General features: G+C 39.4%; 1 protein-coding gene across 1 annotated transcript in view; it reads right to left on the reverse strand.

The window, feature by feature from the left end:
• SAMD12 (sterile alpha motif domain containing 12) overlaps nucleotides 1-25565 on the reverse strand; it is a 179424-nt gene that overhangs the window by 134801 nt on the left and 19058 nt on the right. The gene's annotated exons all lie outside the window — the stretch shown is intronic.

Genomic DNA, 25565 nt, shown 5'->3' on the forward strand with positions numbered 1-25565 from the left:
TAGCCAGGGTTTATCCCAGTACTTACTCAGATGCCTTTTGTCAGACAGACCTTTACGAAGTTACTTTGAAATTTTTCATTACTAGAAGCCCTAAAGACCAAAGCAGTTTTAAGCCAGTGTTTTGCATGTCCTATTAAGTCCATAAAGTATGTCATGAAAAGATAGTAAGTTAGGGCCAGGGAATATGGCAGACCTAAAAATCCAGCAGGCATATGTGTCTTGAATTTCTCATGTCCAGTTGTCCCTACCTCTTTTATATTGCCTTGCAGAAGTTAAATAAACAGCAGGAAAATTATGGTTGAATAGATAATACAATGCACATCCCCTAGCTCAGCCTTTTTTTGATTTGAATAAAAATACACTCATCAGAAACATGAATCCTGTTTCAAACACACTAATAGGCATCATCCATATTTACAGGTATCACAATAATGCACAAAACCACCACAAAGAATCAGGCTCATCTTTGCTGCTACCCATCAAGATACAGAAGCTTAATTGACAGACTTGGTGTCCATAGAAAAAGAAACTTGCAGAGGTGTTGAGGGTGCACAAAACCCAGCGCAGCACTTGCCCTACCACTACCCCCCTTCTGAGCAGCTCATCCCTCTTCTACACACACAGGATCCAGCACAGGTCTGGAGAAAGGGCAACCTCTGTAGGGAGAGCAAGTGCCCTGTAACTCCCAGTTCCTCATGCAACTCAAAAGATCAAAGGGCCCTCTTTGAACTTCTCTGCCCTTCTTGTTACTGCTATTTTGAGTCAAAGAAAAAACTGAATTTCAATGAAGAGTCCAATACTATGGAATCAGCTAGATGATTTTTTGTTACATGCATATATAAATGCGTGTCCTTCTCAAATTACATCAAAGAAATAAACGTGAAAATATCCACATGACACAAGAAGTCTCTCTGATTCTGCAGAAATCCCTTGAACAACAGGCTCAAGACTTCACTGTCTATCTTTATATGTGTTACTGCTTAAAGATTTTTTTTATTGCATTGGAATTTTTGAAGACTAGAGAAAAGTCTGTCAGGCCTTGAAAAACAGTTAATGGTTTTTCTTGTACATCACAAAAATACTTAAATGACAAAATATTTGTATACAGATATATACAGCTAGCTATAGACTTACAATATATTTATTCCTAGCTGAAAGTACACAAGTAGTGCCAATGTTTGCTTAAACCAAGAGGCTGCTCTTTTCAGTTCAGCAACTATTGTCCTCTTAAAAGCTTTAAGCACCATCATGTTACATATCTGAAGTACAAGTTTATTAACAATTACAGTACAAATTTAACACATCCCTCTGTGCCTACAGAACTGAAAGATGGTTTCAAATGGAGCTTCTATGCCATGCAATATACAGATCACTGCATAGCAAACATACATGCTGACTTCTTACTGTCCAATGTTTGGAATTCTGATAGAAACATTTAAGCTTATAATTGCAGTCCAAAGAGGACATTTTTACATTGACAACTTCAAATGTTAGGTTTAGTTTTCTAATTCATGAGGACTTCCTGAGTTAGAGGAATAAAGGGGGTTTAAAGCAATGGCTATAGAAGTATGTCTTTGCTTTCATTTTTGGAACATCATACCCAAAATATTTCTAACCAGATGCTCCAAATGAAAGGCTCTTAAAAATATCCTTCCCTCCCACAAAATTCATTTCTTAGTTTCTTCCCTGCTCTGAAGGCAAGATCTCATACAAAAAGCCTTCCAGTAAACCAAAGAAAATTAACTTTACCATAAACATACCTACTAAAAGACAGCCCTGCCATTAACTACCTAGAGAGGTGAAAAACATACTATGTTTTACTTTATTTCTGTTTATCAGCTTAGTCAAAGAATAGGCCCAAACTGATTAAAATAAAAGAATGTATTAAAAAATACCTTTGTTCTGGCCTTTCTTTTAATTTTCCTGACATAAACTCATCCTAGGATCACCCTTTGCTGGCAACTCTTTAATAGTTTTAATCTTGCCAAATGCTATGCCATCTCTTGTGCCAGATACAGATCTAATGAGAATAAAAGTGAAGGAAAACCTGTTTCTTCAGGATTTTGTGAAAACTGACAATGTTTTCTTCTAAATTGCCCAACTCCAGTTTTTGCTAGGTATATCTCAAAATATAAAATGACTCCCAAGGAGAAGAAAAAACAAACATATTTACTACATGACAAAATTTCACACTTTGTTCCATGATGCAGAGAACATAGTACTCAACATCACCAACTCAAGAATAAAATAAATAAACAAATCAAACTTACAGCCTGTGCATTACTAGAGAGTGTATTTCAGTGTTCAGAATAGCATTAGCAACCAAGCCCTGCTCTTCCTAAGCAATGATGGACAAGTTATCTCTTCAGCCTTCCAGGTGCAATTTACCAAGCCTGCCAACTTTGAACATCAATTTATTCACCAGAATTTCTTTGTTTTTATTTATCATATTTTACTCCAGAAAGAAAGGGCTTCTGTATTTTTGAGTGATGAAGGACTCAATCTCATCATTTAAACTACATTACATACTTTGACATAAGCTATTTAAAAGTGCTTGTCCAACTCTAACATTTTGTGTATTTACAAGCCTGCTCAGATTACAAAATCCAGGGATTGTGGAGATGAGGGTGCTCAGTCAAACAGGGCTGCAGGTTTGCCAGAAGAAGGCTGTCTCATACTATTTGTAACATCCGGTTTGCCAACATACTGATCCTGACATACATGCATAGTCAATGCATATTTACATTCAAATTTACCCAAAGTCAGGCCCTACAGTTTCTTGTATGAAACAGATGGATAAAAAAGGCACTGCTGAAAGAATTAAGGCAGATTCTGCTCCAATATACATCTTCAGAGACTCTGCTCTGGGGTTTTCAGTTTAACTAGAAAAAGACAAAGCCAAACCAATTTTATTACAGCTGTGCCGGTCAAAGAACTGTCACGGTTTAGATTCTGCCAGCAAGTAAATACCACACAGCTGCTCACTCGCTCCCCCAGTGGGATGGGGAGAAGAATCAGATAAAAAAAGTTAAACTCACGGGCTGATTATAAGAAGAGTTTAGTAAGTGAAACAAAGTAAAATATAGTAACACTAATGTTAATAGCAACAATGATCATAATGATGATGATAATAATAATAATAGCGATTTAAAGGAAGAGGAGAAAGAAATAAACCCCCATAGAAAAAGTGATGTGCAATACAATTGCTCACCACTTGCTCAGCGATACCCAGCCCATCCCCAGTATTGGTCCCTTCTGGCTGTTGTGCTTTAACCCCAGCCAGCAGCCAAGCCCCAGGCAGCTGCTCCCTCCCTTTCCTGCTAGCAGGGTCAGGGAGAGAATAGAAGGGTAAAAGCCAGAACACTCATGGGTTGAGATAAAGACAGTTTAATAGGGAAAGCAAAAGCCACACAAGCAAAATAAAACAAGGAATTAATTCACTGCTTCCCACGGGCAGGCAGGTGTTCAGCCATCTCCAGGAAAGCAGGGCCCCATCACATGCAACAGTGACTTGGGAAGACAAACACCATCACTCCAAACATCCTCCTTGGTCCCTTCTTCCCCCCACTTTATATCCTGACCGTGATGTCATATGGTCTGGAATTTCCCTTAGGTCAGTTTGGGTCACCTGTCCTGGCTGTGTCTCCTCCCAGCCTCCCAGGCAGCCCCAATTTCCTCACCAGAGTGGTCGTATGAAAAAGCAGAAAAGGCCTTGGCTCTGTGCAAGCCCTGCTCAGCAGTAACAAAAACATCTCTGTATCAATCAACCCTGTGTTCAGCACAAATCCAAAACATAGCCCTGTACTAGCCACTGTGACAAAAATTAACTCTACCCCAAGTGAGACCAGCACACTGGCCAACACCCACCCGAGTTTTCATACTAAAAGTGACATCCTGTAGTATGGAATATCCCTTTGGTCAGTTCAGGTCATGTCCTGGCCATGCTCCCTCCCAGCTCTGGTACAGCTTCTCATAGGCAAAGCATGAGACACTGAAAAGTCCTTGATTCAGGGCAAGCACAGCTTAGCAACAACCAAAACATCCATGTGTTACCAACATTATCCTCTTACTGAACCCAAAATACAGCACTGTACCAGTGACTAAGAAGAAAACCAGGTCTATTCCAGCTGAAAACAGGACTGAACACAAGCAAGGCAAGGCTACAAGGAGAAGCTCCACCATTTATTAGACCAGCAGTGTGGCTTCTTTCAGCTGTGCTTCAGACACAAAGAAATCTTCTAATGGAGTAGAGGTGGGTACAACTACTCAATATGGAACCATTATGTTAACCCAGATAGGCAGTTTAAGGGAAAAGGGGGCTCATAGTTGCAAGGGGCAATATGAGAAGAGCAAAGAAAAGAAACAGTAAGGTCATTCCCACCTAGCAGGGACAGAGAGAGAGCAGTCGGGTGGCTGTCACAAGAATAAGAGAGAGTCAGCTGGGGCAGGAAACATTAAAATGGGTCAGAAAACCATTGACATGTCTATGCTCAGAGAAAGAGACTGGAAAGAAAGTAATGGGATTGATTCATACATCAAGTTGAGAATGAAATATTTCTTAAATCAAAACATAATGCCTTCTGCAAGCAAACTATAAATGGTCAATGATATATTTAAAAATTAGAAAAATAAAATTTTATGTGTATCTGACACAGGTACATAAAGCAGAGAACTTAACTACACAGCTCCAGGAGCCATCTAAGTTATGAAATCTTTCAGGCTGCTCTGGAAACAAGACTAACAGCATCATCTTCATCATTTTATGACAAGAAGCAGGAGGAGCAGCAATGCCAAGTAAGAATTTCAAAAGCATGATTTTTTTAAAACATGCTTGAGTTATATTTCTAAAGATGAGAAAATGAGAATCTCTCATATATTCCAAATTACTTCTCCAACATTAAACTGCTTATACAGAAATCAGAATCAATGGCTAACAAAAATGTGGCTTCATGTTCTGGAAAAAAAAAAGAACCAGACTTGTGAATGTGTTATCTTAAGATATTGAAAAATATGGAAAGGGCACATTTTTGTTTATAAATAAATTTTCTCAGGTACTTAGATAGTTTATACTTATAGATTTTTCCAGCAAAGACAGAAGAAAACTACAGTAATGAGGAGACATGCCATGAAAACACTGGAACCTCCATTGTACTGGGTTCCCATCTGTGCTGTTGAGAATTTTAATACTAAGAAAAGATGAAACAACAAACCACAGAAAAAGTATTTATTACAAAACAAACAAGGAAAATACTGTAAGACAGCTTATCTTTTGTAAGATTGAATGTTAAAAAGATTGCTGATGAAAGATTGAATGTTTAAAACTTGAAATGGATCAGAAATCGAGCCACTGAACAGATGGGGACAGTCTTTGGGCATTGGAGGGGAAAGAAGGAAGTTGGAGAAGAAGATGAGGACACTGAGGCAGCACCAGCTCAGGCCTCTGAGCACTCGGTGAACAGGACTAAGACAGCCCTCTTCAGAAAGGACCAGGTAGGGCAAAGACTGGAGAGGCAGGGAAGTCATGGGAGGTATGAGAGAAGTGAAAAAATTCCTGGTAAGCAGATTATCTGTTCCTATCCTTCCTCTTCCTGGAGGAAAAGGAGAGGAACAAATGCTCCTGCTACAGGGCCTCCCTCCTACATTAGCAGCAGAGGTTCACTGCCTCCTGTCCCTCCCTGAGTCTCTTCATCTTTTCACACCACCGAGGTCCAAGTCAGTCACCGGTTGCTTTTCGTTGCCTCCAGTGGACTATAAAGGGCTGTCCCTGCCAAGACAATGTTCTGGCAGTGTTTAAAGGCAGCTCTGCCTAAGCAAAAACTTCTACCCCAGGGTCCCAAATCAGTGTAGCACCACCACTTGTTCAAAGACTAAACAAAGATAGATGCTTTACCTGGCCTTCAAGCAACACCAGGACTGACCCAATCCAGCACCTTCTGTACCAGTGCCACAGGTACAGGTGTGTTACAAACAGAGTGCAAGGGGGGGTAGGAGGGGAGGAGAAACAAATTATAAAATATAATGAGATTCATGTGAAATTTATCCTGATCAGGATAAAGACAGAACCAAACAACAAGCAAAGATAAATAAGGTGACATGTCTCCCGTGAGAGTTCTTTCGTTCCGTGAAATATCCCACTCTGAAAGCAAGAATCATGACTGGCAGATGCAGGTGTCGATATAAATGGCAGTGGCACTATCAGCAAACTGTGAAGAACTGAAATGTCAGAATGAAAAAGGAGAATACAGAGCACTCCTCAGAATTGTCAAGAGCCTTGCCTAACATCATTCTAATTGCTATCAAAAATCCTGAAAGCCACAACTGGGACACACAGGCCAAAAATAAAATCACAAGTAGGACCAGGAGCACCATCAATTTTAGGTTTTGACCTCCAAATCCAAATCAAAGCATATAATGTTTTAAAATCCACTTCATGTAAAGAAACTGTATTTTTAATCTTGCCAAATTTAAGATCCATTTCACTCACCGCAATGGATTCCTTCCAGTCCAAAAATTAAATATTTGCTTTTGGATATTTGCTGAGAAAACACAGAGAGGAAGAGCTGCTCTATTGGGGTGAGAGTGGCTACCTCACAAGGTATGTCAGTTGTTTGATATTTCTTTATTGATGTGGCTCAGATTCCCCTTCTCTACCAGAGACAATTCAAACCTGTCCAAATCTGGCTCTGACCACCACTATCTTATATCACAGATTACTGTCTTCACAAGTAAATACAAATCCTTCTTTTTTTACAAAGAGAAACCTACTCTGTATCCTGCATAGATCTGGAGAACAGACAATTTCTGCTTACACAGCACGTGCCCTACTAACCTGCCTTGTCCAGCTATGAAAAGGTTCCTCCTTGCCCTTCTCTATCCTGCTTGCTACCACTCTTCAGCCAAAGAAGAAACAGAATGAATTTTAATTAATGGTGCTGGATTAATGGTAATTTACAACAAGTAATTAAGTAAGCTTTACTACTAGCACACATTTTTTACTGCACTTAACCATCCACCTCAGCAAAAATAAAAATTTGAGACATTCATCCTTGACATGGCACATGCAACTTGCAGGTTAGTTTGTTTTTTACCCTGTCTCGAGGACTAAGTACTGCACCCACTGTGAAGAAGATTCATGGCATAAGTTTTCATCACAGAATATTCTGCTCAGACACAGAGCAGCCACAGGAGAGTGCCCCATCTTGGTGGAAGCTGTAAGTTCATATCCATTCAGGTACATACAGGAAAGCAAACAGGAATATCTAATAACTAAGATGGTGATGAAATGTAGCTCCCTGTTTCTTAACAGATTCTCCTGAACTCAGAAATACTGTTACAGCAGCTGAAATTCCAATTCTGAGGAAGTTCAGTATTTGTAAAAAATATTTTCTCCGTGTCTAGATGAAAATAAAAATTAAAAGAAATAACCACACCCAAAACCTACCTGTACTACAAAACTGACAATTACAAATGAGTCTCCATTCCCACTTCTTTTTTTTTAAACCAATTCCAGCATCTCTGCAAGTTACAGCTTAGGCAGCAACATCTACAGTTGAACTAAACCAAGACTGCTTATCAGGAATTCCATTAAAATAAATACAAAACAGGTATATAAGTAGGTACACTGATTTTCTTGGAATTTCTCACATACTTATTTAACAATGATCACACAGAAGAATTTATTACCTAAAATACAGCCTGTAGAGCAACAAAATCCACTCTCCAAACTGAACTGGAAAAATGTTCAATTTGCACAAAATTAGAAATAATACATTAAAATCTTGTTGCCCTTTACTTATAGAAAAATAAGCAGCTAAAACCAAGAGCTAAAAATGTAGAGATCTGAAGGACAGAACAAATTCTTGAATTTACACTTGCAAATTCAGTAAAAAGAGTTAAAGGATGCTGGTCAGCCTGTATTTGTTTTCCAAATCATGAGATTGCATCTGACTCATAAGGACATGTATTTGATGATACCTTATCTACAGTTCTTCAGTCACTTAACTGTATCCTTTCAAGTACAGCTCAATTACCAATTGTTAGCAGTACAAATCACAAAACAAGCTGCCCTGAAACGAGAAGAACTAGACAGGAGCCTGACAGTTTTAAATGTACTTGCTTCATATTCACATTATCCATATTAACATGGCTATGAACTGAAATGTGGCAAGTAAAAATTATGATATGTAGATTAATAGTAGAATTTTCTAAAGCTTATAAAAATTAATTTTCTTTACTAGGGATTAAACTACAATACAATTAGGTCTTTAATGGGAAAAAAAAAAAGGTTGTACAGAGCAGTACTCTAGTCTTTCCAGAGATTTCAGGTAATACTGGTAGCAGAACAAGTATTCCTATGCTTCTAATTGGTCAGGGTATTCTAATCAAAAGATTGTTCAAGTACAGGCTAAGCCTTACCTCAGAAACATGTACTTTAGAGTGTCAGTGGGGGTTAGGTGGTTTTTGGTGACATGCTTTTTAAAGAAATACACATCAATGTCATAATACTGCTTTTGCCAAGGCGGTATTACCTTTCTCTGGGGAGTTGTCATTAATGATACTGGCAATTTTTATTTTTTTTTATCTTGGGGATTTACTAATGGAATTGCCCTGGTATAATAAATCTGCGCAGCACAGACCACACCTCACTTCTTCCATTTATAATTACAGTGTTCTGTTGAGAAGATACTCAGCACTGGGGTTTGAGTACTTGCTGGGTATTTTTTAATAGCTGCAGTGTATCAGGTGGAAGGTTCATTTTTTCATCTTAAACACACAAACAGTGAAGCATTTCTATATGAGAAGAGTTATAAAAGCTGTTACTTAGCAAGTAGTGACTCAACAATAGTACATTTGTACAAGGATGTTCTCCTTGTACAAATGTACATCCAGCATCCTGAGAGGATCTTAATCCCTATTAAATGACAAGCTGCTTTCTTACAAGGGTTACTCCTTCCAAGTGAGTCACATTTTTGGCACCTTTGTTTCCAGCAGATGTGCCAATTGTAAGGTGCTTGCACTGTAAGGAGTAGCACAACCTTTCCATGCCAACTTTCAGTCTTTATGGATAGGCTCATTCATATGCAGAAGGCAGGTGCAGCAGCCAAGGCATTTTATCCCCCAGAAGCAATCAAAGTTTTCTAGCTATCTTTGCCAGTTGACTCTTAACTATGTTTTCTTAAGCCAAGCACATTTTGAGGAGAACAACTTTATAGTACATAGGTACGACTAAGAAAAGGTCTGAGCCCAACCTGACAGGTCAATCTCTTGCTTCCCCAATAAGACATGCCTTCCAGCAAAAGCAGGAGAAAAAAAAGGCAGATATTGATAGAAGAGTCAGATTGGCCCAACCATCTGATTCATGCAAGAGCATTGCAATGCCTGTGTATAGAAAGTCATAATAGATTTCTCACATAAATTATCTAGAAGACAGATCCATCACTTATTTTTCAAAACAAGCAGAACACTTCTGATGTCAATGTAATTTATTGCTAATTACTTTTGAGAAACTAGTCTTCTCTCCCTAATAAGCGAACTCCTGTATTCACTTATCATCTTTATGAAGTCCTATATCCATAAAAAGAACTTAAGCATTACAATGCCCTTTTATCCCCCACACTGAGATCCATGAAGGCCAGGCCCTTTTGCTATTAATACTGTTGTTTTTGTGCATGTCTTATTCCATTGCTTTGGGGTTTTAGCAAATTGTTATAAGAGACCCACAGCCTCTCCTTTTTTGCCCCTCTTTTCTGGATGAAGAATGGCTCACTCGGAGTTTGATTTCTTGCTATATTAAAACCAGCACACATAGGAAAATGGGACTTTCCCAGGAACATCCAGCAGGCACTACAGGGAGGCTAAGCAGGGCAGGAATTCCAGTGAAGATTTGCATCTTCAGTTCCAGGTATCATTAAAAAATAAAGCCCAAATAAACCCAAAATGTCCCAGCACCATCTTCCTGGAGAAGGCACCTGTGGGATGTGACAACACAGAAATGTGAGGTTTTCAATAAAAATATTATGCCCACCTGGCCTCAGTATAAGAAACTTACGTCATAAGGAGATGAATGTGAGAGAAGGGCTAGAAGAAGGTAAATTAAGCATAGTAAGGAACTGTTACAGTGCAGATACTGCAACACACGTATCAGACAACAAGGCCCGTGGAAAAGAAATATCTATGGACCGATTCTTGATAGATGTTTCAGAGAGATGTTTATTTCTCCAGCCGCATGGCCGGGGCTCTGCCGAGGAACTGCTCAATCCCGGGACCCGAGGGTCCCTGCCCGTGCAGGGGAACACAAAACAACCAACGGGGAGCGAGGCTGACCAGGGGCAGGGAAACCCCGTGTCTGTCCCCCCGGGGCCCCTCTCCCAGGACCAGCAGGGGAGGAGGGCCCCAACAAGGAACGATATTCATCTGCTGTAATGTGTTGAGTGCATACAATATATATATCTTTTCTGGAGAGAAATCTGTGAAGGGATAACTAAATTAATGGCTGGTGAAAACAAACTGGCCCTGAATAATAACTGGAAATATTTTAATTAGATTTCTGAAAGAAACTCAAGTTCCCTTCTCTTTCTTGGACCATTTGATTGCAGTTTAAGATTACATGAAAAATTCATGCTCATCCTTCAGTTTCTGTTTGCAGAAAGACCAGTAGCTCAGGCAGTGAACAGCAGGCAGTTCTCAAGATTCACTCCAGGGGCAAATTCATCTCACAAGCCAAAATTTAACTCTTGGCTAAGTAGCTGATATTCTGTAAGACCACCACATAAAGACACACGTAACTTCAAACATCTCAAATTCCCCATTAGGTCTGCCATGCTGTTCTGCTGCCCAGATCAGGGCTTTTGTCTCAACAGCAGCCTCTGGCAAATGATATTTTTAAACAATTAACACATTTAACATCTTCTCCTTCAGATGGCATATTTTTTGAGTAATAAAATATACAGACAGGTCCAATAACACTCCAATCACATTAATAAGGAAATCTTCATTTTTATGCAGGTTTTTATATCCCTCCAATTACTGATGCATAAGTGACTCCAGGTAAAAATCACAGTTGCACTGATTCATTTAAGTCCTTTCTAAGAAGCATTACATTTAGAAATAAACTTATCCTGTCTATCCAGAAACAGCAGGTAAAACTACAAAGTTAATGTGCAAAAGAAAACTTAAAAATCGCAAATGACTTGACAAATCTGCTTTGCAATTTTATTTTACACCACATTATTGCAGTTTTTTACAGGTCATTTGCCAAATCAAATTAGTCTGCTATATATTCTACAATCCACAATGTTTGTTCAAGGGTTTTATGCTGGAAGCTTCTGAATTTGTCCAAATTCAAAACAGTACACAAACACAAGCAAAAGTCGTTGAAAAAATTCAAGGATGGAGGATGTTTCAAAGGAACCTTTTTTTTTTGTTTGTTTGTTTGTTTTGGCAGTCCCTCAAAAGAGTCCATTTTCTAATCTCCCAGACATCAGAATTCAGAGAAATGTACTGTTAAAGAATGTTACCAGACCTTTTACATGAAAACACGGCCAAACACGGGCAGCATGAGTAAGTATCTGATATTAAGAGCACCATCTACTGACAGGCAGCACTTTGACAGCCCCAGCTTTTAAGGAATGCAGCTTTCTCTAAGAGGTGTGTAGTACTTCTCACATTTTCTTTCTCACCTGCCCTATCTCATCTATTACATTTAGGCTGTTCTCCTGCTTGTGGATCACCAGAGCCCAACTGCTCCAAGATACAGTAGCACAGTCAACCCTTCCACCTTCCCATTTCTTTCCCATTTCACTTTGTGACTGACTCATCCCACATGGAGATGATTACATCTTGTACACAGCTGCTATACCACCACCTTACTGTTATTACCAGCTGTTTATGAGGACATTTCCAAAACCTCCTTAGGCAACAAGGGTTTTCCACTTAAGTGAAAATCTTCTGAACTGTCCCTAGATGAGAAGCAATCACCTCCTTTGAAGGTTTACTTCATGCAATGAAATATTCTTCCATGTTGTCATGGAGAAGATGACATGGAGATCGAGGTTTCTTCCTCACTTTTATCCTGCTGCTGTTTTATGTCTTTGAACACAGAACGATAACGTTTTATTATTTTTCTACACAAAATTATTAGCAGATGCACAAAAGAAAAGGCTGCTTTTTGACAGACAAGAAAATATTATCAATATCCACAAATTCTCTTGGCTAGTATTATCACAAATAACCTCTAGAATGTTATCTAACATCTTGATCACTTCTAAACACAGGCATAATACACAGTAAAGATGCTCTGAAGTACTCTGGCACATTTGAAAGTACTTGTTAGCACTATCACAATTACTTACCATGTAAGATTTGCGTTACAACACTGTAAGAGCTAAATCCTTTATATATATATATATGCTTCAAGGGAATAAAAACAGGAAATCAGAATAACTTTTCTAACAAATTCAGAATAACTTTTCTAACAAAATTCACTGGTCTTAAAGACTTCCACTAATAATCATAAAAGCCACCTGTGATAATTAATTTCAAAAGCGAAAATAGAGAAGAAATATTCAATAACAGACCTCAAGCTCACCACTGACATTCTTATATTTCATGCTGATTCCAAAGGTCAATGAAACTCAATTTACTGTTCTTACACAATAATCCTTGTCAATCTATTCAGACCAAGATTAAAACAACTGATAGGAGCTTTGCTAAGGGAGAGGCTGCAGTCAATCTGCTTATATATGTGGCAGATTAATAACAATTAACAAAACTATGACAGGAGCTTTCTAATAGGTAGGATAGTTTCAACTTCTGCCTTGTTTCATAGTCCTACTTGCTTGTCAGCACGGCAGCTTTAGTCTTCTTATGTATTTGCATGCAGCAGCAACAATTTCCTGTTTTTACCTCCTCCTCAGTTCTAAGATTTATAAATACAATGGGATATTCACACTTGTCCTAGAAATTATTCTTCCTTTGCACTATATTTCATCCTCTGCAGTCAAATTCCCTCTTGCTGCACATAACCTGCTACCTTGTCCAATCTCCATTGAGCAGCCACTATCCCTGCAGGCAGACTATGCTTTCCTTGGCTTTTTCTTTTCATACCTTGAGCTCCATCATATATTGAAGTGTATGAGACAGATAATTTCACTGTTTCCCATTATATTGTTTACATAATTGTAACACTGGATGCACAGGGGTGCTACATTTCTCCGAATAAAGAATACTTGCAACGTTTCACTGTAAGATCATCCAATTCTCATCTCTTCTGCATTAGGAAAAACTGAAGCATTTGGTAAAGATGGTTATATGGTGTAAAATCAAAATACATTTGGTTATTAACATTACTACTCTTAGATTGATATCCCCTGTTCCTCCTCCCAATCTGATTCAGTCACCCACTAGCCCTATTTAGATTGCACTTCCACAGAGTTTCCTCTCAGCAGCAAAAGCAGCAAAGCAGTACTCTCCATAACTACTGCCAGCATGGCAAAGTGATTAAAATAAGCCAAATTAACAAGGAAATGTTGCCAAAGGGGACAGCTCTCACTGGTTGCTCTCGATCCACCAGTACAGAGTACTCTATTGCTAATAAAAGCCAAAGTGAGGTAATTCAGGTGGGATGACAAAATGATCAACTCACTGAAGTCAGAGCTGAGCTGCCAATTCAATAAAATGAGAGCAAGTAGGGGCTGGGGACTGAAACGTGCTACAGCACTAAATGCAGTGCTGCATCATCAGCTTAGTTCAGCTAGGACCCACTTCCATTGCATCCTGTCTCCTCTCCAGTCTTGTAGAAGTCTTTGTAAGATCCTGAAGGGAAGCAGGTTTGTTAAAACAAAACAAAACAAAACAAAACAAACTCCAGGAAGATATGAACATGACAACACAACAATCCACAAATCCAGAACAAAAACCAAACCATGGGAGAGGGGTCTGAGAGGAAGAAGACGATGAACATGCAGAAAAGAGTTAAATAAGAATTTCATCAACAATGACCCAGTTTTATTTGTCATCACTGTGCCTCGCATAGAGAAGCTAGCTTAATTTTCAAATTCAATTTCATCTGTTCAGTTTATTTTGTGGTTTTAGAAATCACTTACATTTTGCACAAAATATCGTAGAGCACAATATTAGCATGCACTGTGGTGTGGGCTTTTTTCCCCCAAACGTCAGCCCTGCTCACATAACCTGACTACACAGTACAGTATTCTTTTTTGAATGAAAAGCTAAGACAAATTCCTTTCCAATTATACTTCTTTTTGGCTTATATCAGCATTCTTGTGTCCTTTGGAATCTGGAAATCAGAGCAGGGAATAAAAGGTCAACAGGAAAAAAACCAAACCAAAACGAAAAAAACCAAAGCCAAACAGAAAGGTAGTATCTTACACTGTTTTCTTCCCAGCAAAAGGCAGCAGGCACAGTACATAAAATGGACACATGCAACTAATTGAATTTCATCTGAATTTGACAGTTTAATCAACATGCTGAACACTTCCCTGATGTAAGCATTTTATTTGGCACTGTTCTTTATTTTTTTCTCCCCCTAAAAAATACTCTTTAAAAACTAAGACCTTCAACAGAGAGTAAGGGAACATGAAACAGTGGCTAGGAAAAGCAAAGCTGGTAATTATTCAGGAAAAAAACTTTTCCAAAATAATCTGCTACCAGTCACCATGGACAATTAACTACAGTTTGCAAGCCACAAAGTAGCCTTCCCTACAGAAAAAGAAATCCATGGTGACAGTTACATAAGCATGAACCTTAACAAGCACTTCAAATTCTTCTTCTACAGTCAACAATTAAGGCTTCAAGAAAGCTTAGTACACTGAAGAACAATCTCAGTTTTCCCCATCAACTTCACACATTACCACCTAAGGCTGAAATCTTGACAATTAAGCTATTTGCTCTTCCTCAAACCTAAAAAAAATGCAAAAATTCTTACTAAAAGAGAAGTAAGTTTGAGACAGTCTTACATCTGAAGGAGAACATATTATTGTGATAGCCTTTACCTCCAGAAAAAGCTTTTCTATTTACTCAATAAGAATATTGATTATTTAAAAATACATCTTCAAACCTATCACAAGCTTTATTTAGATAAAAGAGTGTATTTTCAGCATAGATGTGCTGAAGTTCAGTCACATCTACCCTTTAATAAAGAAAATACATTCACAACATCTTTCACAATCTAAAGCATACTGCTAAGATTGAAAGCAATCAGCCTTGAATGAAAGATGGATTAATAACAGTTCTAAAACCATTAGGTACAGACTCTATTGTCATGCTTTTGTTTAAAGCAAGGAAAAAAAGGGAAAAAAAAGTAGAGTGTCTAGGTCAGTAAAGTCATCAGTAGTTGATGGATGCACTTACAGACATCAGAGAAAAAAGGAAAACTGGCAGAACATTATACCCACTTATGAGATTTTCTACGTTAAAGATAGAAAAAGGCCTCAAGATATGCAGTAACTCTACCTTGTTCGGTGCTGAAGGTTTTCTGTTTTTAGATATACATGTCAAAGACACATTTAACCCCAAAAGTGCAGCTTGATGCATCATCACAACATTAATTCCTACACATTGGCAGAATTAGAAATACTCATTCTACCAAGTATATCTTCTGGCAACATTCCCTACCAGTAATAACTGTGATCTCTGGGAGAGGAACTAGGAGGTAAGGGAGATGGAAGAATTGATGCAGACCATTTAGTGACTGCTAGCAGTTGTGTGAGCAGGAAATGCAATGTTTAGATTAGCAAAAACAGCCAATATAACAGCTTCCTGTAACCCAAAGAGCTGCCCCTCTCCCCAGCAGCCAGGGCTGTACACTCTCGCTGCTTCTACTGTTGCAGCTCTTGAGGTTCCAAGAAGGGTCACATCTGTGAGCTGCTGAGGGACTTGAGATGGGCACAGCTGCCTCCTGAAACCCATGCTGAGCTTCTCCCATGCACACTCGCTGTCAGACTGGTGGGAAGCCCTAAGCAGATTCTGCTGGTTATTCATTCTGAATCAGGCATAGATGGTGGGGTTCAGTAGCACTGCACCACAGGGATGAGGATCAGCATCTCCCATTTCAGGAAACAGTTTGCAAAGCAAGATTGAATAATACATTGGTCTTAACTGTTGTAGCTAACCCTGACTCAAGTGAACTCTTTGCTCTCCACAGGAGTGTAGAGGAGAAAAGACACTCCTCATCTAGGCTCTAGGGGTGACAAAATCAGCTTTACCTTGGCAGGTAAAGTGGAGACTGAACTGGCAGGAAGGAGATGGCTGTGTGTCAGTCTATAGGGTCTGACAAGGATGGCAGACTGAAGATGGCAGCTGGAATATTCAGAGAATAAGAAAACATCACAACTTTGCACAAACAGAACGAGAGACAGTTCAAAAGCTAAAGTAAGTAAATAGCCTAAAAGGTAATCTCTTTTCCCTTCTTAAACTGTTGATTTGTTGATAGAATTGGATTCACATTCCCTAATCTCTAAAAGGGAATTTACTTGTCATGTTTCATGCCACATATCACCAATAGTATTTGTCTTTTCCAAGTGTTCAGGAATACATTCAGTGCAGGTAGCTCAGTGAGCAGATGCAGTGAGAGCTGCACATTGAGCTCTGGGTGGCAGGAGCCTAAGGCAAGACGCTGAGAACTGGCACTGACCCTTTGCACAGCAAAGGGCCCAGGGACCTGTGGCACCAGCAGGTGACTCAGAGACACAGCAGGAGCCAGTGACTCAGCAGGAAGACCCCAGACTTTCCAGCACTTAGACCATAAGGATAAAAAACCCAGGGTTTGCTTTGTTTGGGGTCCTTCCTAAGAGGCAGCAGCTCAAATTATCATTTTGTTATTGCAACACGATTAAATTATTTTAAGGATCTGGATGTCTGAGACTCTGCTATGGGAAAGCCAGGGTCGAGGCAGTAAGGAAACCTTGTCTGACCATCTCAGTTTGGGGGGTGTGGCTGTGAAGGGGCCGTGGTCCCAGCTCAAGTGGTGTGTTATTCCCACTCCAGTGGCACCTGGATGGTCAGATAGGAAAGTTGCCTCAACACAAGTGCCAAAGGCCTCAGCTGCACATTAGCACCTCCCAAACTCAAAGAAACATGCTGTTGTACTGCTTCCTCACTCCATCTGCCCTCACTGCACACTTGCAATGCTTCTTTCAGTTTAAGAGTCTGCCATACTTGGACATCATTCTCAGTTTTGAACTAACTCTGCAAATTCCCAGAGCAGGTAATGACAATATAAAAGCACACCATCAACATAACTACATGCACAGAAGTACCAGAAGTAGGACACAGGCACTTAAAGCCATCCCCAGGCTGAATCACTATATCAAAGTTTCACTTAATGGCATCACAACCAAGGAAACCCCATGCTACTTACAAATTAGTTGGTCCAAAAAACTAAAGAGGGAAAGGGAAGAATTGTCTCTCATTGTACACAACATTTGCCTTATCTTCTGCTTGCCCCACAGATGATACACAGCTTCACAGAAAATGCATGCTTTAACATTTGGGAGTTGTTTCCCTGCTCCCTGCAGTGGCACATCAGCAACACAATAATCTGCAGTTGACTGTAGAATACAGATAAAACCAAAACACTTCTGACTGAAGTCCACATTCAGAAACAGCTAAAAAGAACTGGTATTTGCAAAGTATGAAATGAAAGAATACTGAAAATCCTCCCTGATAACAGAGGTCATTATTGTTGGCATTTCTGCAGTGCCTAGAGGCCCCTCTAAACAGCAGTTTACATCAGTCTCCATCCACCAAATAGTTCCAATCAAAACTAGAAGCATGAAAAAGACAAAGCACCAATGCAAGCCTCTACCAGTACCCACCATGGAAAACAGATTAAGAATCTGTTCCATGGAGAGGAATGGGAACAGGCAGCAAACATATTGCTGCATTTATTAGTCTCAGACAGCCTGACCTGGCCAATCAATTACATGTACATACACATGCAAAAGACAAAATTTCGCTAGCAAATTTATTCCAGATCTCAGATTTCTACTGAAACAATAATTTTAACTGGTCCTAGTTATCAACATATATTTGGGTAAACTGAGCCAGAGAGCAAGAGCTTCACTTCCAGAGAGGAGCAACAGGCTTCTGAAAGTCCAAGACCAATTAAACGGAATGGGTAAAAATAAAACACACATACTCCAATAATTTGCTTTTAATCCAAAAGATAAGACTTTTTTTCCAGATTACACAGTATTTGCTTGCCAGAATATCACTCTGAACATAACCATATATATATGAGAGTAGTCTATCCTAATTGTTCCAAGTATGATTTTTGAGGTAAATGCAGCTTCTGAAACACAGTCTCCTAACGCAAGGTTTCAACTCCATCAGACATGGATAACCATTTCAATACCAAACGCAGAGGCTGGTTAGCCAGTAAGGTAGAGGAAACAATCAAGTTTGAGATCCAAACCCTAAACTCAAAGTGTCAAAACAATCCCCAAAATGTAGACAGCTTCATGTGAGGGCTGCTCACTTCAGACCGAGCCTGATTCCTCTCTGTGCTCCTCTGTGCATGCTGACTAGACTCCACCAAATATAAGAGGAGTTTACATACCTAGCTTAGACAAAGACATGCAATTTAAGTTGCCTTCATCAGCAAACTGAACTCTACGAATGGAACTCAGGGAAAGACAGACCTCACTGCCCCAGGCCACCCTTTTCCAGACTCTTCGAATAAAATTCCTTCCCTTTCTAATGCTGATAACGCAGGAAACTCCTTTCACATATTATCAAGGCTACTACAGTCCCACACTCTTTTTGTGACTGTGACACTTCTCACTCCCAGTGCTCCACAATTATGTTATTTTTCAAAATGGAAAGGACAAAAATTCCCACTTGTAGAGAAAGGTGGAGGTGATTCTGCCACTCTACTCCACTCTGATGAGGCCCCACCTGCAGTGCTGCATCCACCTCTGGGGTCCCCAGCACAGAAGGACATGGACCTGTTGAAGTGAGTCCAGAGGAGGTCACCAACATGATTAGAGGGATGGCACACCTCTCCTGTGAGGAAAGGCTGAGAGATTTGGGATTGTACAGCCTGAATTAGAGAAGGCTCTGGGTGACCTAATTGCAGCCTTCCAGTACCTGAAAGGAGCCTACAAGGAAGATGGAGGAGACTTTTTACAAGGATATATAGTGACAGGACAAGGGGGAATGGCTTCAAACTGAAAGACAAGAGATTTAGATCAGATATTAGAAAAAAATTCTTTACTGTGGGGGGATTGAGGCACTGGAACAGGTTGCCCTGAGAAGTTGTGGATGCCCCACCCCCATAAGTGTTCAAGGCCAGGCTGGATGGAGCTCTGAGCAACTTGGTCTAGTGAAAGGTATCCCTGCCCATGGCAGGGTGGCTGGAATGAGAGCATCTTTACAGTCCCTTCCAAAACAAACTGTTTTGTGATTTATAGCGACTACAGCAACTGCCAATCAGTTTTGTTCAGAAGTGTCCAGCAAACACGAGGCAGATTAATAAACTGTTATAACTCAGGTGAAACACACCTTTTGCAGACCTGCGCTGTCAACAATGGAGCATTTTCCATTTTAAAGGCTAAATTTGTTCTATAGTACATTTTGTAATCCCTCTAATCATAACGCTATTATTTTCTTGACCAGGGAATTCTATATTCTTCTGTCCCCAACAAGGCAGCTGTGTCATTAAAATACTGCTTTAATTTTGAAGACCTTAAAGTAGCTTCAAAGTGGAAGCAAAGGGTTTAGACAGCTTTGTGAAACAGCTTCACAATGAGGCAAGCAGCAGAACTGGCACTGTAAGTACATTATGCATCCACAGGCTGTACTGAATTGCTTTTTCCTCTAAAAGCTGCTCCATCCTTTTATCTACATTTCTTTTTCCCCGAAGTGAAGTTCTTTTAAATAAGGTGTCTGTGTCTACAGTATTAGCCATCCCACTTATTACTAGAGTACGACCACAGCTTTTTACTGCTTATGTTTGCTAATATGTACTGCAATTGCTGCTCCTTTTCACACTAGTGTAATGGGAAAGAACACAAATTTCCCATTGATAATTTTTACAGGACAACAGAAGCCAGACCAGACTACACTTCCCTCCTTATGCTCCCTCAGCTGCCTCTTTGTAACCATCTGCTCAAGGCAGCCCTATACAAGGACTGGCTCCCTGCAGCAGAAGCCCCCTCATTGCTGTGCATTTGTGCAGCCCTGAGCACAACTCAGGGTCACAGACTGCACCACTTCCCAGGGGCCAACATCCCAATGTCCTCCACATGCAAGCACTTGTGTGCATGCAACTACTGAAAATGTTTTCATCCTTATTTTTTTCTGAAAGTCACAGTCCAACTGTTAAAAAGTCCAGCTGTAAAAAGCCTAACAGAAATTCTTCTTCCTAATATCACCTGATGGACTGAAGTCATAAATAGAGAATGCTTGTACAGGTGAACTTCATAAAGGCCCTTAGTTTGGAAAGTCAATCAATAGTGTCTTTGTGAATAAACTTCACCTGTTCTACTTATACTACCTGAAGAGCTAAGAGTTAGTCTGAGCTCATTATTTTGATTTCCTGTGGGGAGAAAAGCAGTAGGAAAATAATCCCACTTTGAGATGAGGGGCAAAGGAGAAGGACACAAATAATGGTCCTTCCCACCTGCCCTTCCATTCCCTCACTGTCCTGGACAGAGTACAACACACTAACTTGTCAAGATCTCCCACTTCCAAATGGCTGCCATCAGGGCAGATGACATTTTTGACAATCCCCAGGCAGGCAGTCATTGTGAACAGAATGAACAGGAGAAGCCAGATCTTTCATGCTGAATGGAGAAATCTTGCTGTAAAAATGTGGGCCTCCATATTAAACTATTTATAGCAAGAATGGATGATACAACAATGGCAAAAATCATGCTACAACAAGAATACACTTGGATTTTGAATCAGACATTTGTCCTCCTGTGGTAAGCTGGCTTACAGGACCCCAACAGAAGAGAGATGTTCCTTGTTTTTCTTGCTTGTGAGAGTGTGGATTCTGAACTAAGCAGCTATATTTTGCCCTACAGGTAGGGTTACTTCAGCACTTCATTCACTCCAGTGGAATCACAGAATGATAAAAGAAACATCACTCTCAGTGGCTTGAAATGCACAAAGTCACCCAGCACTGCTGTGTCACAGCTCAGGATAAGAGGTTTGTTCACTGCACAGTTCTGAAACTTCAGGCTTCAGCCAGAGGTCACAATCATGAATGACAGGCTGAGAGAGGAAGGGATGCATACGCATCAAACATTCCAGCCCCCAATTTACATGGATACTTCTAACTACGCAACACATGAAAAAGTCTATTGAAAATGAAGATAGAAGCAGGCACACTAATTACTGTGTACTAGTAATAATAATCACAGGACGAGACACTAGAAAGGCAGATTGCCCTGAAGTGTAATTATTTCAGCTATGTGATAGCAACATTTACCAAATATTTTTAAACCCACTTCAGACGTACTGTACACTGAGATTATGTGCCCAATTTTGTTAGTCATAAAGATGACCCAATGCAGTAAGTGGTGTTTTGTCACTATTGCAGTCAGAGTTGGGAGAGGGGGAAAAAATCACATTCACACCGTATCTATTGACTTTCGTTGTGTTGATCTGATGTGGACCCTGGTAATCTGTTAACTACTTCTCCACAAAAGTAAGCTAAGAAAAGCAAACTATCTATCAGTAAAGTAACATTTCCCCATCCAGGGTCAGCACCTCACTCAGAAACACAATGAGATCTGCAATTCAAACACCCTGATACACAATTTTAAAATTTTAAAGCAAAATCTGGAGGAGTGGAACAGCCCAGCCAGGGTTTTGTTGAACCTTCACTTCAACAGAAAAATGTTTCTTAACTTCAGTCAGTCCAATCTGGGCTTTTTTTGCCATATCCTGAGGTCCTGTGGCCACCAGAAGTCTCACAAGAGGAAGATAATAGGAAGACAACACAAAATGGCAAAACCTCACTGCCCCGGTTCAGTGGGCATTGGTGTTTCTCAAATGCAAAAAAAGGTTAAAAAAAAAAAGGGGCGGGGGGGAGATAGAATGGTTTGGGCTGGAAGGGACCATAATGATCATCTAGTTCCAATCCCCTGCCATGGGATCAGACTGCTTAGTCTGGTCACCCAGACTGGTCTAATATTGTCTTTCTCATCCAACCCATCTGATAAGCTTGACCAGACAGGATAAATATTGTGAAGCAGAAGCCACTGATTACAAAACTGGAGAATTCTTCTAGAAAAATACTTTTCCTTGTCTCTTGTTAGAGAACAGTACTGGGACATTTCTTTACTTAAATAACTGACAAAATTTTAGTATTTCTAAGAATCCTGTAACATCCCTATTACTCAAAAGCCTTACTCTTCTGCTTGGACTTTTCACCACACACTTGACACACTCCACCCCTCCCAAATACATTCCGATTGAGCAGATCCCTCCCAGGCAAGCCAGAGGAGCTGTTTCCACCCCAGTCAGTCCTGAACTGGGCCCAGTAAGCTGAGATAACTTTTTATCCTGTTGGTACTGAGTTCAGTCAGCCCTTCAGTGTTGTTCAATATAATTTTGAAAAAACTGGTTTTTTAAGAGAGCAAAAGCAACCAAAAGAACTAATGAGCTACACTGCAACAAAACATAGTCTACTGGTGACTATGTAGCACTTATCAACAGAAGACAACGTAAAAGCTTCTCACTTCTTTTACCAGTTTCTTTTCATAGTTTTCATGAACATTTTAAAGGACTGTTAATTTGTCTCTAGTCAGATAAAAAAAACCCCTGCAATTGCTAACACAGCATAAAAAGCCTAACAGCAGTGGTTGCCATTAAAAAGCCTTTAGTATTTGCTATTGCTGCTGCCACATAATGAGACAAAATGTGTCACCAGATATGCACACCTTACTTAGGGATAAAAACTCCCTGAATAAATAACCTCCTAATGAGCGACAGCCCAGATTTGGGTCTCACTCTCACCATTAACAAGGCTTTGTGAGTGCAACATGTGGGAGGCCTTCACAAAAGCCAATTCTGCTGTAAGAGATCATTTTCTGAACCTCCTTAGAAAAGCTGCCTTCTGTTAAAGTCTATACTCAGAGAAGTACAGGACTCCAAAAGTATAGCAAAACTTGTTAGTTTGTTTTTAACAAAATTCTACTCTGTGACTATGATATTAAAACCAAACAGATCAGACATAAGAGGCAGAAGTAGCATTTCAACGAAAAAGATAAGAATTCCAGAAGACACACATAATAGTGGTTAAATATAGGTGGTTAAAGAAATAATTTCTATTTTTAAAATGTATATTAAAAACCATCCTTGCTTTCTCCAGTGAATTCTTCTGCTCTGTAAGTGACCACTCAACTGCCTGAATTGTTTTTATATACCATGAATGCTGAAAAATCAATTACTGATCAAGAAAATGTGTATATTGATATACATAAAAATGAAGCATTTTTACACTTCATATATTTTCCTTAATTTGTATTATATCCTGTACATTATCAGAGTCTGACTGGATTATGCACATCAGTTTAGCTATGAATAATCTTGGCCATTTTTGGACTTGCACATATTTGTAACAAGGTGGTTCCTTAGGGAACCAGCTGAGGGAGACTAAAATCATTGTTCCATTTTCCATTATAATTCTACCTCAGTCAGCCTACAAATACTAGATTCCATATTCATCAGGAACTTATTTATAAGTGGTCCTTCACTGAAGCTATACCTTCTATTGTCTGCATCCCAAATATACAAACACTTGTACTCCCATATTTATGTTACAGTAGCTGCATGAAAAGGAACTTTAAATCTGGTTGTAATCCATGAGTTACTACTGTTCTTTAATCCCATAGCTGAGGACGGAAAAAGAAGGACACACTTCATTAGAAAGAAGATTTTGTTTGTTTCTTTGGACAGCAAAACCAGATGTTTAAAGTGCTGGAAGTGGTCTCAATGAAAAATTAGAAAGCTGAAAGCAGGAACGAGAGCCTAGGAGGCATCTTAAATAATATTCAATACATTGCATTGCTTTGTGCAACACAGGTCTCACTACTGTGAATATGAGGTATGTGTTAATATTATTTGAATATATAGGATTACAAAGAAATCCTTTTAAAAACAACTGCGCAATGGAAATATAAAACAAATGGCTCTGCTCACGATGTTTTATTTACAATACTTCCTTGTATTCCTGCTCATCTTTCCACACTGTACATACATGATTGCATGGATGAAATTTCCTAGTGACAGCTTAATTCAACTCTTAAAGCTACACAAGTTAAAATCCAACTCCATATTCACATTTTAGAGGATAAAGCAAAGCAATTTTTAAATTTAAGGCAGAGCAAGCCAGAAAAGACAGGCTACCTCAGGCTATAACATATAAATCCAGATGAAAACATCACTAAATTAATGCACACATAAAAGACAAAGTTACTAACAAGGCAGCAATACATTCAGAAAAATATTCCATTCCATTTGCTTGATACTATTATGCTACGCTTATACCATTATGCAAAAATTCAGTATGTTTGTTTGTTTGTTTTTAAACCTGAAGTGTGCCCAGTTTTCTCAATAAAGTTACTGCAATCAGATATGGGAAACCAATCGTTGATTTCAGTCCTTTGAGAGCTTCCCCTCTTACCCAGCTATCTCCAGCAAGGACAGCCTGTTTTATATCATCAGTCCAACAATTACAGCTCAAGACAGTGAAAACAGGCTCCGTTACATTAAATCACTGATGTATTTCACTCTGATTTTTCATTAGGATAAGTCTTTTGCAAGCAAAGACAAGTTTGATCTGACTATATTCCATGTCAACTACACATGAGCCCATTCTCAGTTGGGAGCCGTATTGCACCACTTAGCTTCTTCACTCCCAAGCTTGTAAGACCTGCTCCAAGTTTAACACACCTCCTCAGCTTTCAATATGGGGCAGATTTTCATCTGGTGATGTTGAAACATGAGCAGGGTTAGCTTGCCTTTGTGAAAAGCTGGGCAAACGCCTTATTAGCTGAGCTTTGTCTCAAAACGCATCCAAAATCTGGTAGTCTTGTTACCAAATGGATATTTCAAAGCAGTAAGCACAAACCTGTTCCCCAAGGGTTCATGAGAAATCAGCAAGGTGCTTGATAATTGACCACCAAGATTGCAAGTAGCAGGGTTTTTTAAATTGTTGTAAGCCTGTAATGGAGGATCTATTTTGATGCATTAAGTCAGAATGAGTTAAACTGTATTAATTTTAAACTAGGTATTTTAGATAAAAATCAGAATGGAGAATTCATACCAAGCCTTTATTGTCAAGGCTACTGCTCAAAACATGTAATGCTATTTTATTCTAAAAGTGAAATACATCACAACCATATGTGTATTATTTGTTGGATTTACTGTACTACTGGCAGTAGGAAATACTCCTATTTGTTCAGTCATTGAAATAATTTCTATTGCCTTTTTGAACCTGTAAAAAAAAAAACCACTCATTTTATTTGCTTTAATAATTCCCCAAGTGTCAGATTCAGTAAAAACTCAATTCTCCTGCACAACTTACCCCCAAA

The sequence above is a fragment of the Corvus cornix genome, chromosome 2, assembly GCF_000738735.6.
Source record: "Corvus cornix cornix isolate S_Up_H32 chromosome 2, ASM73873v5, whole genome shotgun sequence".
Lineage (NCBI taxonomy): Eukaryota > Metazoa > Chordata > Aves > Passeriformes > Corvidae > Corvus > Corvus cornix.